Source organism: Pistacia vera, unplaced genomic scaffold (assembly GCF_008641045.1).
Source record: "Pistacia vera cultivar Batoury unplaced genomic scaffold, PisVer_v2 Contig143, whole genome shotgun sequence".
Classification (NCBI taxonomy): Eukaryota; Viridiplantae; Streptophyta; class Magnoliopsida; order Sapindales; family Anacardiaceae; genus Pistacia; species Pistacia vera.
The window spans coordinates 698,207-708,819 of record NW_022195500.1 but is presented as its reverse complement, the minus strand read 5'-3'; the positions used below and the strand labels follow the sequence as shown (position 1 = coordinate 708,819).

Here is a 10,613-nt window from a genome sequence, read left to right as displayed (position 1 = left end):
GAATTACTCCCCTTTTCCTTCCGACCAAAACCCATCTCATCCCACTGCCATTAGCCTTGTCAATCGTTGGAAAAATCTCATCGTTGCCGCTGCCAGTTTTGTTTGATTTTCGGTCGATTTACTCACCGGAAATCAACTCTTTTATTACCATTACATTCACAGGAAATTGTTCTTCAAAAACCCCAACATGCCGATAGTTAATTGTTCACCGATCATCACCGAAAATTTTAGGATATTAGATAAATAGAAAAAAATTAAACATGATCCGTTGAAGTTTTTGGGTCCGGATTGATCCGATCGGGTCGGGTTGTAAAACATTGAAGAAATATAAAAAGCGAATGATTGAAAGTTACGGTAAGATATTTAAAAAATGAATAAGAAGGTTCAGGTAATTTAAAGCTATTGGGTGATAAAGAAGGCCATCTGAAACTCCAAAACCCAAGAAAGGTATCTTTCAGAGAATCATTCCAATTCACAAATGGTATAATTGGAATTTCATAAATCCTACATTCAAACTTAATTAAGGAATACCCCGTGGCTTGCTGCAGAGGAGTTAACAACCATTTCTAGTCTATTCACGTATTTTTTTTAAATACCATTTTATTATCAAATTTATATTTCAATGATGCGTAAAAAACAAACTTAGTTAAGACTGTTTGAAGCTTTTGAAAATAAAAGACTAAAAAGTTAGATTTTAATAGTTAGAAGAGATTAATAAGAATTTAACTTGAGAAAAATAGTTACATAAACCTTATTTGATCAATTACCGATGACTGGTGGGATTACAAGAGTAAGAATTAAACAGTTATAATAAATGATGATCGAAAAGGAGAATGATAGTGATAAGAGATTATAATAATATTAAAATTAGAAATATAATATAAATTTAAATAATAAAATAATATTTTAAAATTGATTGACGATGTAGATAGGAAATTAGGAATGTGTCATTGAACTATTATTTAGGTAAAAAATAAGGTCACCACTCTGTCGCATAATTATTAATTAAGAACATGTAGCAATCTGTATACACCCAACTTGGCAAGTAGGCAACTACCTCCATATGTCCCTTTCATCTAAATGATTTTCTTAATATTACCTGTATATATAAATACAAATATATCCCCAGTGGGTTGCTTTCACTTTTCTAGGCATTAACAGCCGACCTATGGTAGAAAGATTCTCCCTTGTCCTTTTTAATCAATAAGAAATGTTAGCCTGTAGTATGCCCTCCCTTGTATTTATGGATCATATCTTTTGTATGGCTAATCATAAAATCAACTTAATTTCAACGGCATTGATAAGTAACGTTGTTACGTCTTGAATACACCGAGATTATTCTCCATGATAAGCTTATTTAATTTATTATCCAATTACTGCCTGCCTGAAACCAGAAACTTTCCTCTGTTCTAAGGTGCTGTGTTCCACTTCTTTGTATTGATTTCACCAAAATGTCCTGGGGATTGTGCGGCTACACCTATTGGCTATTGCATCTTAACAAAGACACTTTCTTCAAATTTCTTTTCACATAAAGTTATAGTATAATAAAAAGATTATCATAACCATTCCTTTGATGTGATGAATAGGGATTGAATGACAACCGTCTGATGATTTCATTACGCTTTGGTAGACTGAAGGAATCACGTGACCAATGCCCCTGAAATTTACCCAGAGCAGAGAAAGGTCATTTTCGCCATTTAGGAAGCAAAGAAGGTCAAGCAATCGACTAAAATACAGAGAGACAAGTGCAAAGCCAGGAAATGAAAACAAACATTATGATACTGACAAGGCAGCCAACAGCTAAACGTCGTCGCTTTGAATCAAAACGACTTAAGTTTTTGTCCCGTTTACCTTGTATAGATCAACTATTTCCTTCTCATTATCTCCTCTCATCCAAAGTCATCCGACCCATCTCCATTGCTGTTCGTTTACCAGAAACAAATATTAACCTGTCGCTGATTACTTAAATATCACTCTGTGACAATCTTCAAGTAAAGGACTACTTGTTTAGCACTTTATTGATTTTGTTACGCCACAAAACGGCGTTCTTTTGAAGCGGTCTTATCTAATCCAATGTGGTGGTGAGTTTTTGTGTTAAGTGAATAATCGCTAACTCAGAAAAAAAAAAAAAAAATGGATCGGGCGGCGATAACGGTGGGGCCGGCGATGGACATGCCGATCATGCACGACAGCGACCGGTATGATTTGGTGAAAGATATCGGCTCCGGTAACTTCGGCGTGGCTCGGCTAATGAGAGACAAACTCACCAAAGAACTTGTTGCTGTTAAGTACATCGAGAGAGGAGATAAGGTCAGTCTTGGAAATTCGTTTGAAATAATTAGTGATCGATGGTTTTTGTTTTGCTAAATTTGGTACCTGACTACCTGTTGCATTCCATAATTTTAGCAAATTATGGAAATGTTTGCCGTTTCGATTGTCTTTTTAACTTTAGCGCTTTTACTTTTTGTTATTTGTGGATATGTTTGCGAGTTTGTCTGTTTTGAGGCGGCTTTCGAGATAGTAAATACGTTTTCATTTTTGATTTTTTCCTCCTTTTTTGGGAAGATTAATGAGTATTATCTTTAATCGCTGAAAAAAATCTAATGCTAGAGGGGGAAAAAAAAAAGAAAGAAAAAGAAAGAAAACGGGTTTGACTTTAAACATGGATGAAATGAGTCTGTGTTTGGTTGTTGAAGTTGAAAATTTTTGACGTATTAGATTTCCGGAGTTTCAATATCTGGAACATTTCGTTGTGGGCTGGATTGTTTTGATCTCATTATCATCTAATGTAGACATATCATTTTGTATATAAGTTATATTAAAGCATTTATGTAAAAGTAGTATTTCTGTTTTTGCATGACAAGGCTTATACAAGGGATTAAGGGGTTATATATATTTTAGGCAAGCATGGATAGGCTCTTCCTTTAAGATCAAATAAGAAGACCATGAGTCATAACCAGAATAACAATTTTTTTTTTCCCGGTGATAAATGAGAAAGTAAACCGTAGTTTTCTTGGGTTTGTTTTGTCATTTTCAATTTTTTTTTTTATTTTTTTGTTGGCAACCTCAAGTAGACACTCTAAGAGTGTACAAGAGGATGGGGATTTAATGTTCTAATGCCCTTAAATTAAATATAAAATCTACCAATAAAATTATTTTAATAAAGCTTGCGTGTTGTGAATCTAGAGTGATGTAAGTTTTCAACTCCTCTGGCTTTCTCATTGTGGTACTGTGTGTTGCAGATAGATGAGAATGTTCAAAGAGAGATAATTAATCACAGGTCACTGAGGCATCCTAATATTGTCAGGTTTAAAGAGGTTAGTTCATTTCGTGATCATTCTTTTTTGAATATTGTGTTGCCTTCAAAGTGCTTCATAGATAAATCTTTCAACTATTTTTCTGTAAATCCTGCTACAGGTTATTTTGACACCTACCCATCTAGCCATTGTAATGGAATATGCATCTGGTGGAGAGCTTTTCGAGCGAATATGCAATGCTGGGCGTTTCAGTGAGGATGAGGTTCACATGCCAAATTTTGCATTCTTCTTCTCCTAGCATATACTTTTTGCATGGCTTCTTTATTTTGGCTTTGTTTTAGTGCAGGCTCGCTTCTTCTTTCAGCAGCTGATATCTGGCGTCAGCTATTGCCATGCAATGGTAAGCTGTAATTTTTATTGTGTATGACCTTTTTATTCTTATTTTCTTTTTATGATAAACCCATTTTTCACTTAGAAGATATATCATTTTGTATCTTGGGCCAAATTTGAGTATTCATTTGCTTTCTTTTGGTGTTTCTGGATAAAGCAAGTATGCCACCGGGACTTAAAGTTGGAAAACACATTGTTGGATGGAAGCCTGGCTCCTCGGTTAAAGATATGTGATTTTGGGTACTCTAAGGTGCTGCTTGTCTTTATCTTTCTTATTTCTCTGACGCCATTTCTGTTCTTACCTAGTATTCTTGGATATATATGATAAAAAGTCCTTGCTTAACTTTTCATGCAGTTTTCTTCAGCCTTGGTTAACTTGCCATGTATTGTTGTTTTCCTGGACTACTAGGCAGATTGGGATAAAAAGCTTTTGATTTTGCATGTTTTTCGGCCAAGATTTCTTTCTAATCTTATTTTATTTGGGTTCGGTGGTTTTCTTTTGTGGTTTGTAGTCTTACATAAAAAATTGACCAGTAATTATTGTCAGTTATTTTTTGTGTTTTATGGATGTTTTCTTTCTCAGTCCTCGGTGCTTCATTCACAACCTAAATCAACCGTGGGAACTCCTGCATATATTGCTCCAGAAGTATTGCTGAAGCAAGAGTATGATGGCAAGGTATACTTTTACAGCTTAATTTAAACTAGTTCATAACCAAACATTTCCTTTGCAACCATAGCCTTTTTATTAAAGCTTGAAGGAAAAATATGTTCGAATATAATTCATTTGTTGGACAAGATATTTGATGTATAGTTGCCTGGTGCACTGCTTTCTAGTTATGCATATTAATGTGATGATATCATATCGATCCATTTGTTTTCTCTTTGTTACATTGTAATGCGGCCTAGGTTACATTTTTCTAGCTGGTCTTTTCTTTTTAACCTATTTGGCACCAGAGTTCTATTATATCCTTTCACAGTTTGATTTTAGCTTACGAAGAGCATGTCTTAGTATTATGACTGAAATGATGCCTTGTGTCAAAAATGACCTATAGTTGTCGTGTTTTAGATTGATTATTGACAATGTCAATTTTCGTATAATCCCATCCATGGGAAGCAATTAGCAAGCCCTGCATTCTCTTTAGCAATTATAGGCTGCTATAAAACAGTTTGATTAAAAATATGGCTGTTAAAGTCACTCCAGTTTCTTATAAAGATTTCACCATGCCTTGCATTGTAGATAAAGAATATTGTTATGGGCCCACAACTGAGTTCTTGCCAGATCTTTGTTGGGTTAGTTTCCTTTTGTCTTTGTTGTGTTGTCTAATTTTGGTTAGCTCTACCCTGGCACTTTTTGAACTTAAACTTTTATATACAGTCTTAATGGGCTGGATATTCAATTAATTGGCCCTCGCTTGAATGTTCAGCATATAATTAGTCATTTCAATCCAAGTTTGGTATTCATGCAACTGTTAACTTTTCCGAAAAGTTTTCAGCTATTCTCAGTTTATGTGAATCGTAGAAGTTTCAGGAAGTCAGGGACTCAGGCTCTTAGCTTGGTTAGGATATTGAGAGGATCAGCTCCATTGGGGTAAGCCTGGTTAGGATGGTATATCTTTGAACTTTTTCTCAACTGGAGATCCTGAGTGTTAAGTGACCTAAACTAAACCTTTGGAATACCGATGGTGAATCTAGTTGAGCCATGGCTCCTCAATGTCTAGGTGAGATCCTATCCTAGATCAGGGCCAAGATTTTATATGAATCATGTGCAAGACTGATGTTTTTATTGTATTATTTTTTTTATTATATAAATAAAGTATCTAATAACTTAATTGTGGAGACAGTTGCTATCTCATTTAGGAAATAAAAGTTCAGTGACACCATCTAGAAGAAAATGGGCTATAAAAAAGAAATTACATATTATATCTACAGAAGAAAGAACATACAAAGAGAATATTTGTATCTATGACAGTTGTGCCAACTTTTATTCAAAATGAATATTTAATTGAGAAAGTTTAACACATCATTTTGTTTAAGCAGTTATTCAAAGAAAAAAATATTTTGGTCATTTCTCAAAAAGATGTTTGAAAAGAGAAAAAATATGTTGGATTTTTCTTTAAATTTCAATATATGGTTATAACCTTAACAACCCACCAAAATTTTTTAATACAAATTTATGAGAAAAAATTATTTCTAAAGTATAGCAAAAAAGTAAAATAGAGAAAGGAAACGTATAATATTTTGTCCTTTCAATTGATTGTCATGGACATTCTAATTATTGCTAAATAGCAATAGCAAGCATTGGATTTCTTTTCACGATTGGCATGAGGAAAGTGGAGTGGAATTTTGGTTTGCAGGAGTTTTTTCTGAGAGAACTTGTAATAAGATTCCCGTGATGTGTTAATATTAATTATGAAAATGTTGGTTAGAAATATGATATATCTTTTATTTTTGCTATTCTATATTTACTTATTTTCCCCCAAAAATGGGGTTCTGGGGTTGGTGGGGAAGCACATGCTGGACTGCCCCTGGTTGTGGAAGGTTTTCAAAAATGCCGTTACAAATATCCTGTGGTTCCTGCTGTTGAAGAACCTTGTGCCTACCTAGAGTTCTCTACTCTCTCTTAGGACTTTTGTTATCCCCCATTTAATTGTGATGCCTCCAAGGTCTCTTTAGTTCTATCTTTCATTAGTTGAAATTTAGAATCTACATTCACAACTTTTGTCTTATTTTGGCAAATAACATATCTGAAATATAAAAGAATGCTTTTATTAGCAAACATTGCTCAAACTTAGATTAGTAGCCTGCTTCTCAGTTTAAGTAATTTTGTCTTTTCTATCGTTGGTGTTTTGGTTTGCATACCTTCAATTATCTTAATTGATATTGTAAGTTGATTATAAAAGTGTGCTGCTTGTTCTTGTTACTACAGATTGCAGATGTATGGTATGTGGTGTAACATTATATGTGATGTGGTGGGAGCCTATATCCTTTTGAGGATCCTGAGGAGCCAAAGGATTTCAGGAAAACAATACAAGATTAATTAATGGAACCTTATTGTTACATCATATACTTTTGTTTTTATTCAACTTTATTTTTTTGACAAAGACATGTTATAATTGGCTTCATGCAGAGGATTCTCAGTGTCCAGTATGCCATTCCAGATGTTTCAAAATCTCAGGAGTGCCGCGATCTGATTTCTAGAATTTTTGTGCTGACCTGCAACACCGTGAGTAATTTTCTTTCTTCAAGTCCAGTTTATATGTAGATGTTGAATTATGCCTGATGTATATACAACTTAAGAGATATGGTGTTGAAGGAAAATGCTTTATTAGCAACTGCACTTGTGTAATTAAACATAACGATAGGGATGTTAAATGCTTTATAAAATATAGGTATTAGTAAAGAACTTTATGTTAGAATTTGTTTTCTTCCATTTTAGGGTTTGGACTTGCTTAAATCCATGCTCTTTGTATACATGTTGGTACAGAGAATCACGATTCCTGAAATTAGGAACCATCGTGGTTTTTGAAGAACCTGCCTGCAGACCTGTGGGACGAAAAGACAATGGGTAGCCATTATGAAGACCTGATCAACCAATGCAGCGGCATTGATGTGATCATGCAGATATTGCTGAGGCTCTCCATACCAGCAGTTGGAAATGGGCTTAACGATAAGACAGACAACTTTGACATGATGATGACATGGAGGATTTGATTCTGAATCGACCCTCGATATTGACAGTAGTGGAGAGAGTAGTTTAGCACTGTAATAGCAGCCTGTGTGTGTATGAAATCTTATTGGCGGCAGCTTCGACAATTTAGTAATTTTGGGTCTAATGGAAATGTGAATATCATTAGTAAGAGAAAGTGTGGGTAGTAGTAGATTACCAAAGTACTGCCTCGGTTAAGTGTGTGTTTCAGTTACATAAGATCCTTGGAGTCTTGAGTCGCATTGTTAGAAACATGAAGCTTTTATACCTTTATATGTGGAGAAATTTGATGATGCTCATAGTCATGGTGTGAGTAATGGTAAAATATTTCAATCAAGGGGTAGATTTCCCTTTGTTGAACTATTCAATTATTTTTTTGAATCGTTGCTGTAGTTCGTGGTATTGTTTTGCTTTAATTCCCAATTTATATACATATGCTTTGTATAACATGTGCTGATAAATGTGTTACAGAACAAAGAGGAGCATATTACATCTTATATCAAATATCACTTATACTGTTAGTTAGAGACCTGTTAAGATTGACTTTTCGAAAAATTGTGTCCTATATTTAGTGAAATGATGAGAACAAGGAGGAAAAAAACTAATACTGTACATATTTCAAATGATGTTGAAAAAAAATAAATAGATGAGAAAACCTGTGGCGATTGACGAGAGCTTTTATGGGCTTAACATGCTTATATGGATAATAAGTCCTCTGAGAAGAGATCATGATGTATTAAAAAAGGTGATCATTTGTAGCAGCCATCGTCACTGACATTTTTCCTGGTGGATACACTAAAATTGATTGCTACGGACAGATACAATTCATCACAATCTATTTCATTTGCATGCATGAATCTAAGTCAAGTATCAGAAAAAAACCGTTTGTTAAAATTAAATCAGAGATACTATACATTCCGTCACCACTAGAGAAGGTCATAGAGATCATCTTCAATCCGTTTATACAATTCTATCCACATGTCAATGAGGGCAGCGACAGGAATTCTTTGGTTATCAGGACATGAGCCAAGGTCTTGGGTTCATTATCCAAGGCACCTAAGCTAGTTGGAGAACAAACAAAACAGATCAGTGTTAGACTGAAAAGTAGTTCATCCCAAGTCCACTTCTTCACTCTTCTTTCGACTGCACTACGGCCAGTGGAGATCCCTTACAGGCTCTTAATATCTGTGTTATTTGATTCACAACCAATCAAAGTTTGCTTTGGTTGTTCAAAAGAATAACTTAAGAGTGCAATGGTCTCATTGTCCACTTATGTGCTCATGGAATGACTGAATTCATAGATGCTTCTAGCATATACTAATAAAAAAAGATTTAGTAGGGGGAAAAAAAGGTCCTCATATATAATATATGCCATCTACAAAAGAAGGAAGCAGATAAATAAAAGGTGTTTGTACTGCATTTTGACAGAGCACCTTATCAAAGAGATTTTGATCTGGAATTTACGAGTTCCCACTGGTAGGATATCTCAATAACGAAAAAAGAGGTGGCAGTTTCCTCATTCAATAGTTTCAAATTATAACCGTGGGAGTACGATCTTGAAGACACCAAGAGCTTGCAGTTGTGTGATTGGAACTGAACTTTGCAATGTGGATTCGGACCCAGACAAGACATCTCAAGGACCAATAGTGTATCCCTCTAATTCATATTTCCTAATTACTGATGGCATCTTCATCTGTTTTAAGCTCAGGCACATCACAGGCCTTATGATTGATATTTTTGTGACAATCACTTCACAATGGGTTGTTGAAGAAACAGAATAACAAAGAAAAGCTGTCCTTGAATTTTTGTTCAAGTACAGCATGTGAGAATGCTTCTGATGAAAGGAAATAATGTGCCATTTCTAGATCAGTACATTTTGTACGTAAATGGAAATGCATAAATATAACTTATTTAACCCAGAAGTAGAAATAAAATTGCTACATTACTCTCCTGACACAAAATCTCATCCACTGGACGGTTCTATTACTTTCAGGAGTTCAAAGATTTTGTGACAAAATATTGTCCAACGAGGAGGCCTGTTAATCAAGCGATCTCGCTCCACTTGTTCCAGGTTTAGCTATAAAAAGGAAGAAAAAAAAAAGGCTAAGATCTCTCTGTATCGGGGCCTGAACTTGTGTGTTTTGTCTTTTACCTCTGAAATTGCTCTTAGTAGCTCCGCGACACTGCTCCAAGAAAAGCTCCTCCAAAAAATGCAGCTGCCATCACTGTCGTATCATTGGAGTTTTCAAACAAACTAAGAAAGAAGGAAGCATAATTTTCTCTCTTAAATAACCCATTTCTGATATTGCTGCCACGGAGACTTAGAGCCCCGACACAAGAATGTAAGAAACCAATCACTTGAAAGGCGGGCCTGTTCGATAACGATTTACAAAACAATTTTCCGTTTCCAGGTCTTGGAGACTCTGAAAGTTCACAGGTCGTTCGGTATCTAGTGTTTATGGAGTAAAAAAGATACTGTTTCTAGTTTACAATTATCCCTTGTTTCTGTATTGTTTTAATAGTTTTGTTTTTCATCTTCCCATCCTAAGTGTTGCAAATATGTTGGTTATATGAATGTAGCTAGGATATTCAGTCAGTGCATTTTGGTTTGCTGTTGGAGAAGTAAAGCTTCTACATCTTGAAAGTTTTGGCTTGTAAGCGTAATACCGTACAAATTTTTCCCAAAACACTGGGACAAACGGCAGAAGCCAAGCAACAATGGACATGTAATCCCACATGACACTGAAACCACTCACCTCATGCTCTTTTTAAATTACAAGGAACTTTTCTTTCTATTTCAGAAGATATCATGAAACTAACTTCGTTTAATTCTCTTCAGAAATTATGTGGCCAAAACCTACTCATCCAGAACTTTGGGTTGTTATTATCACTTGAACAGTACACAAAGTACAGAAATGATACACAACTACTTCCCCATGAAAATTTTCTCTCATTCCATCTAACATAATTACAAGTCAATGGAACGCGAGGATTATTGAAATTTCTCACAATGTTATTTGTAAAGAAAATAAGTGATATCTTCTTTAGGCACTTCTATTCAGATCTGTGAAACAGGCCTCTAGTTCTTCCCATTTATGCTGCTCTTCATCGCATTGCACAACCTCCAAATTCTAAGATTCGTGATTGATGTAGGTAGATCACAACTAAAACAGCCTCTCATGTAGGGTGTTTCAATCTGTATAACTCACCAATCTGTACTGGCAATTCTGTGATGCTTAGACATTCAATATATACAAGAA

At 34.9% G+C, this 10,613-nt stretch overlaps 1 pseudogene; it reads left to right on the top strand.

Annotated features, from left to right (window-relative positions):
- The first annotated feature begins 1,741 nt into the window (after positions 1-1,741).
- On the top strand, positions 1,742-7,413 carry LOC116123541 (annotated as a pseudogene).
- Positions 7,414-10,613: the final 3,200 nt, after the last annotated feature.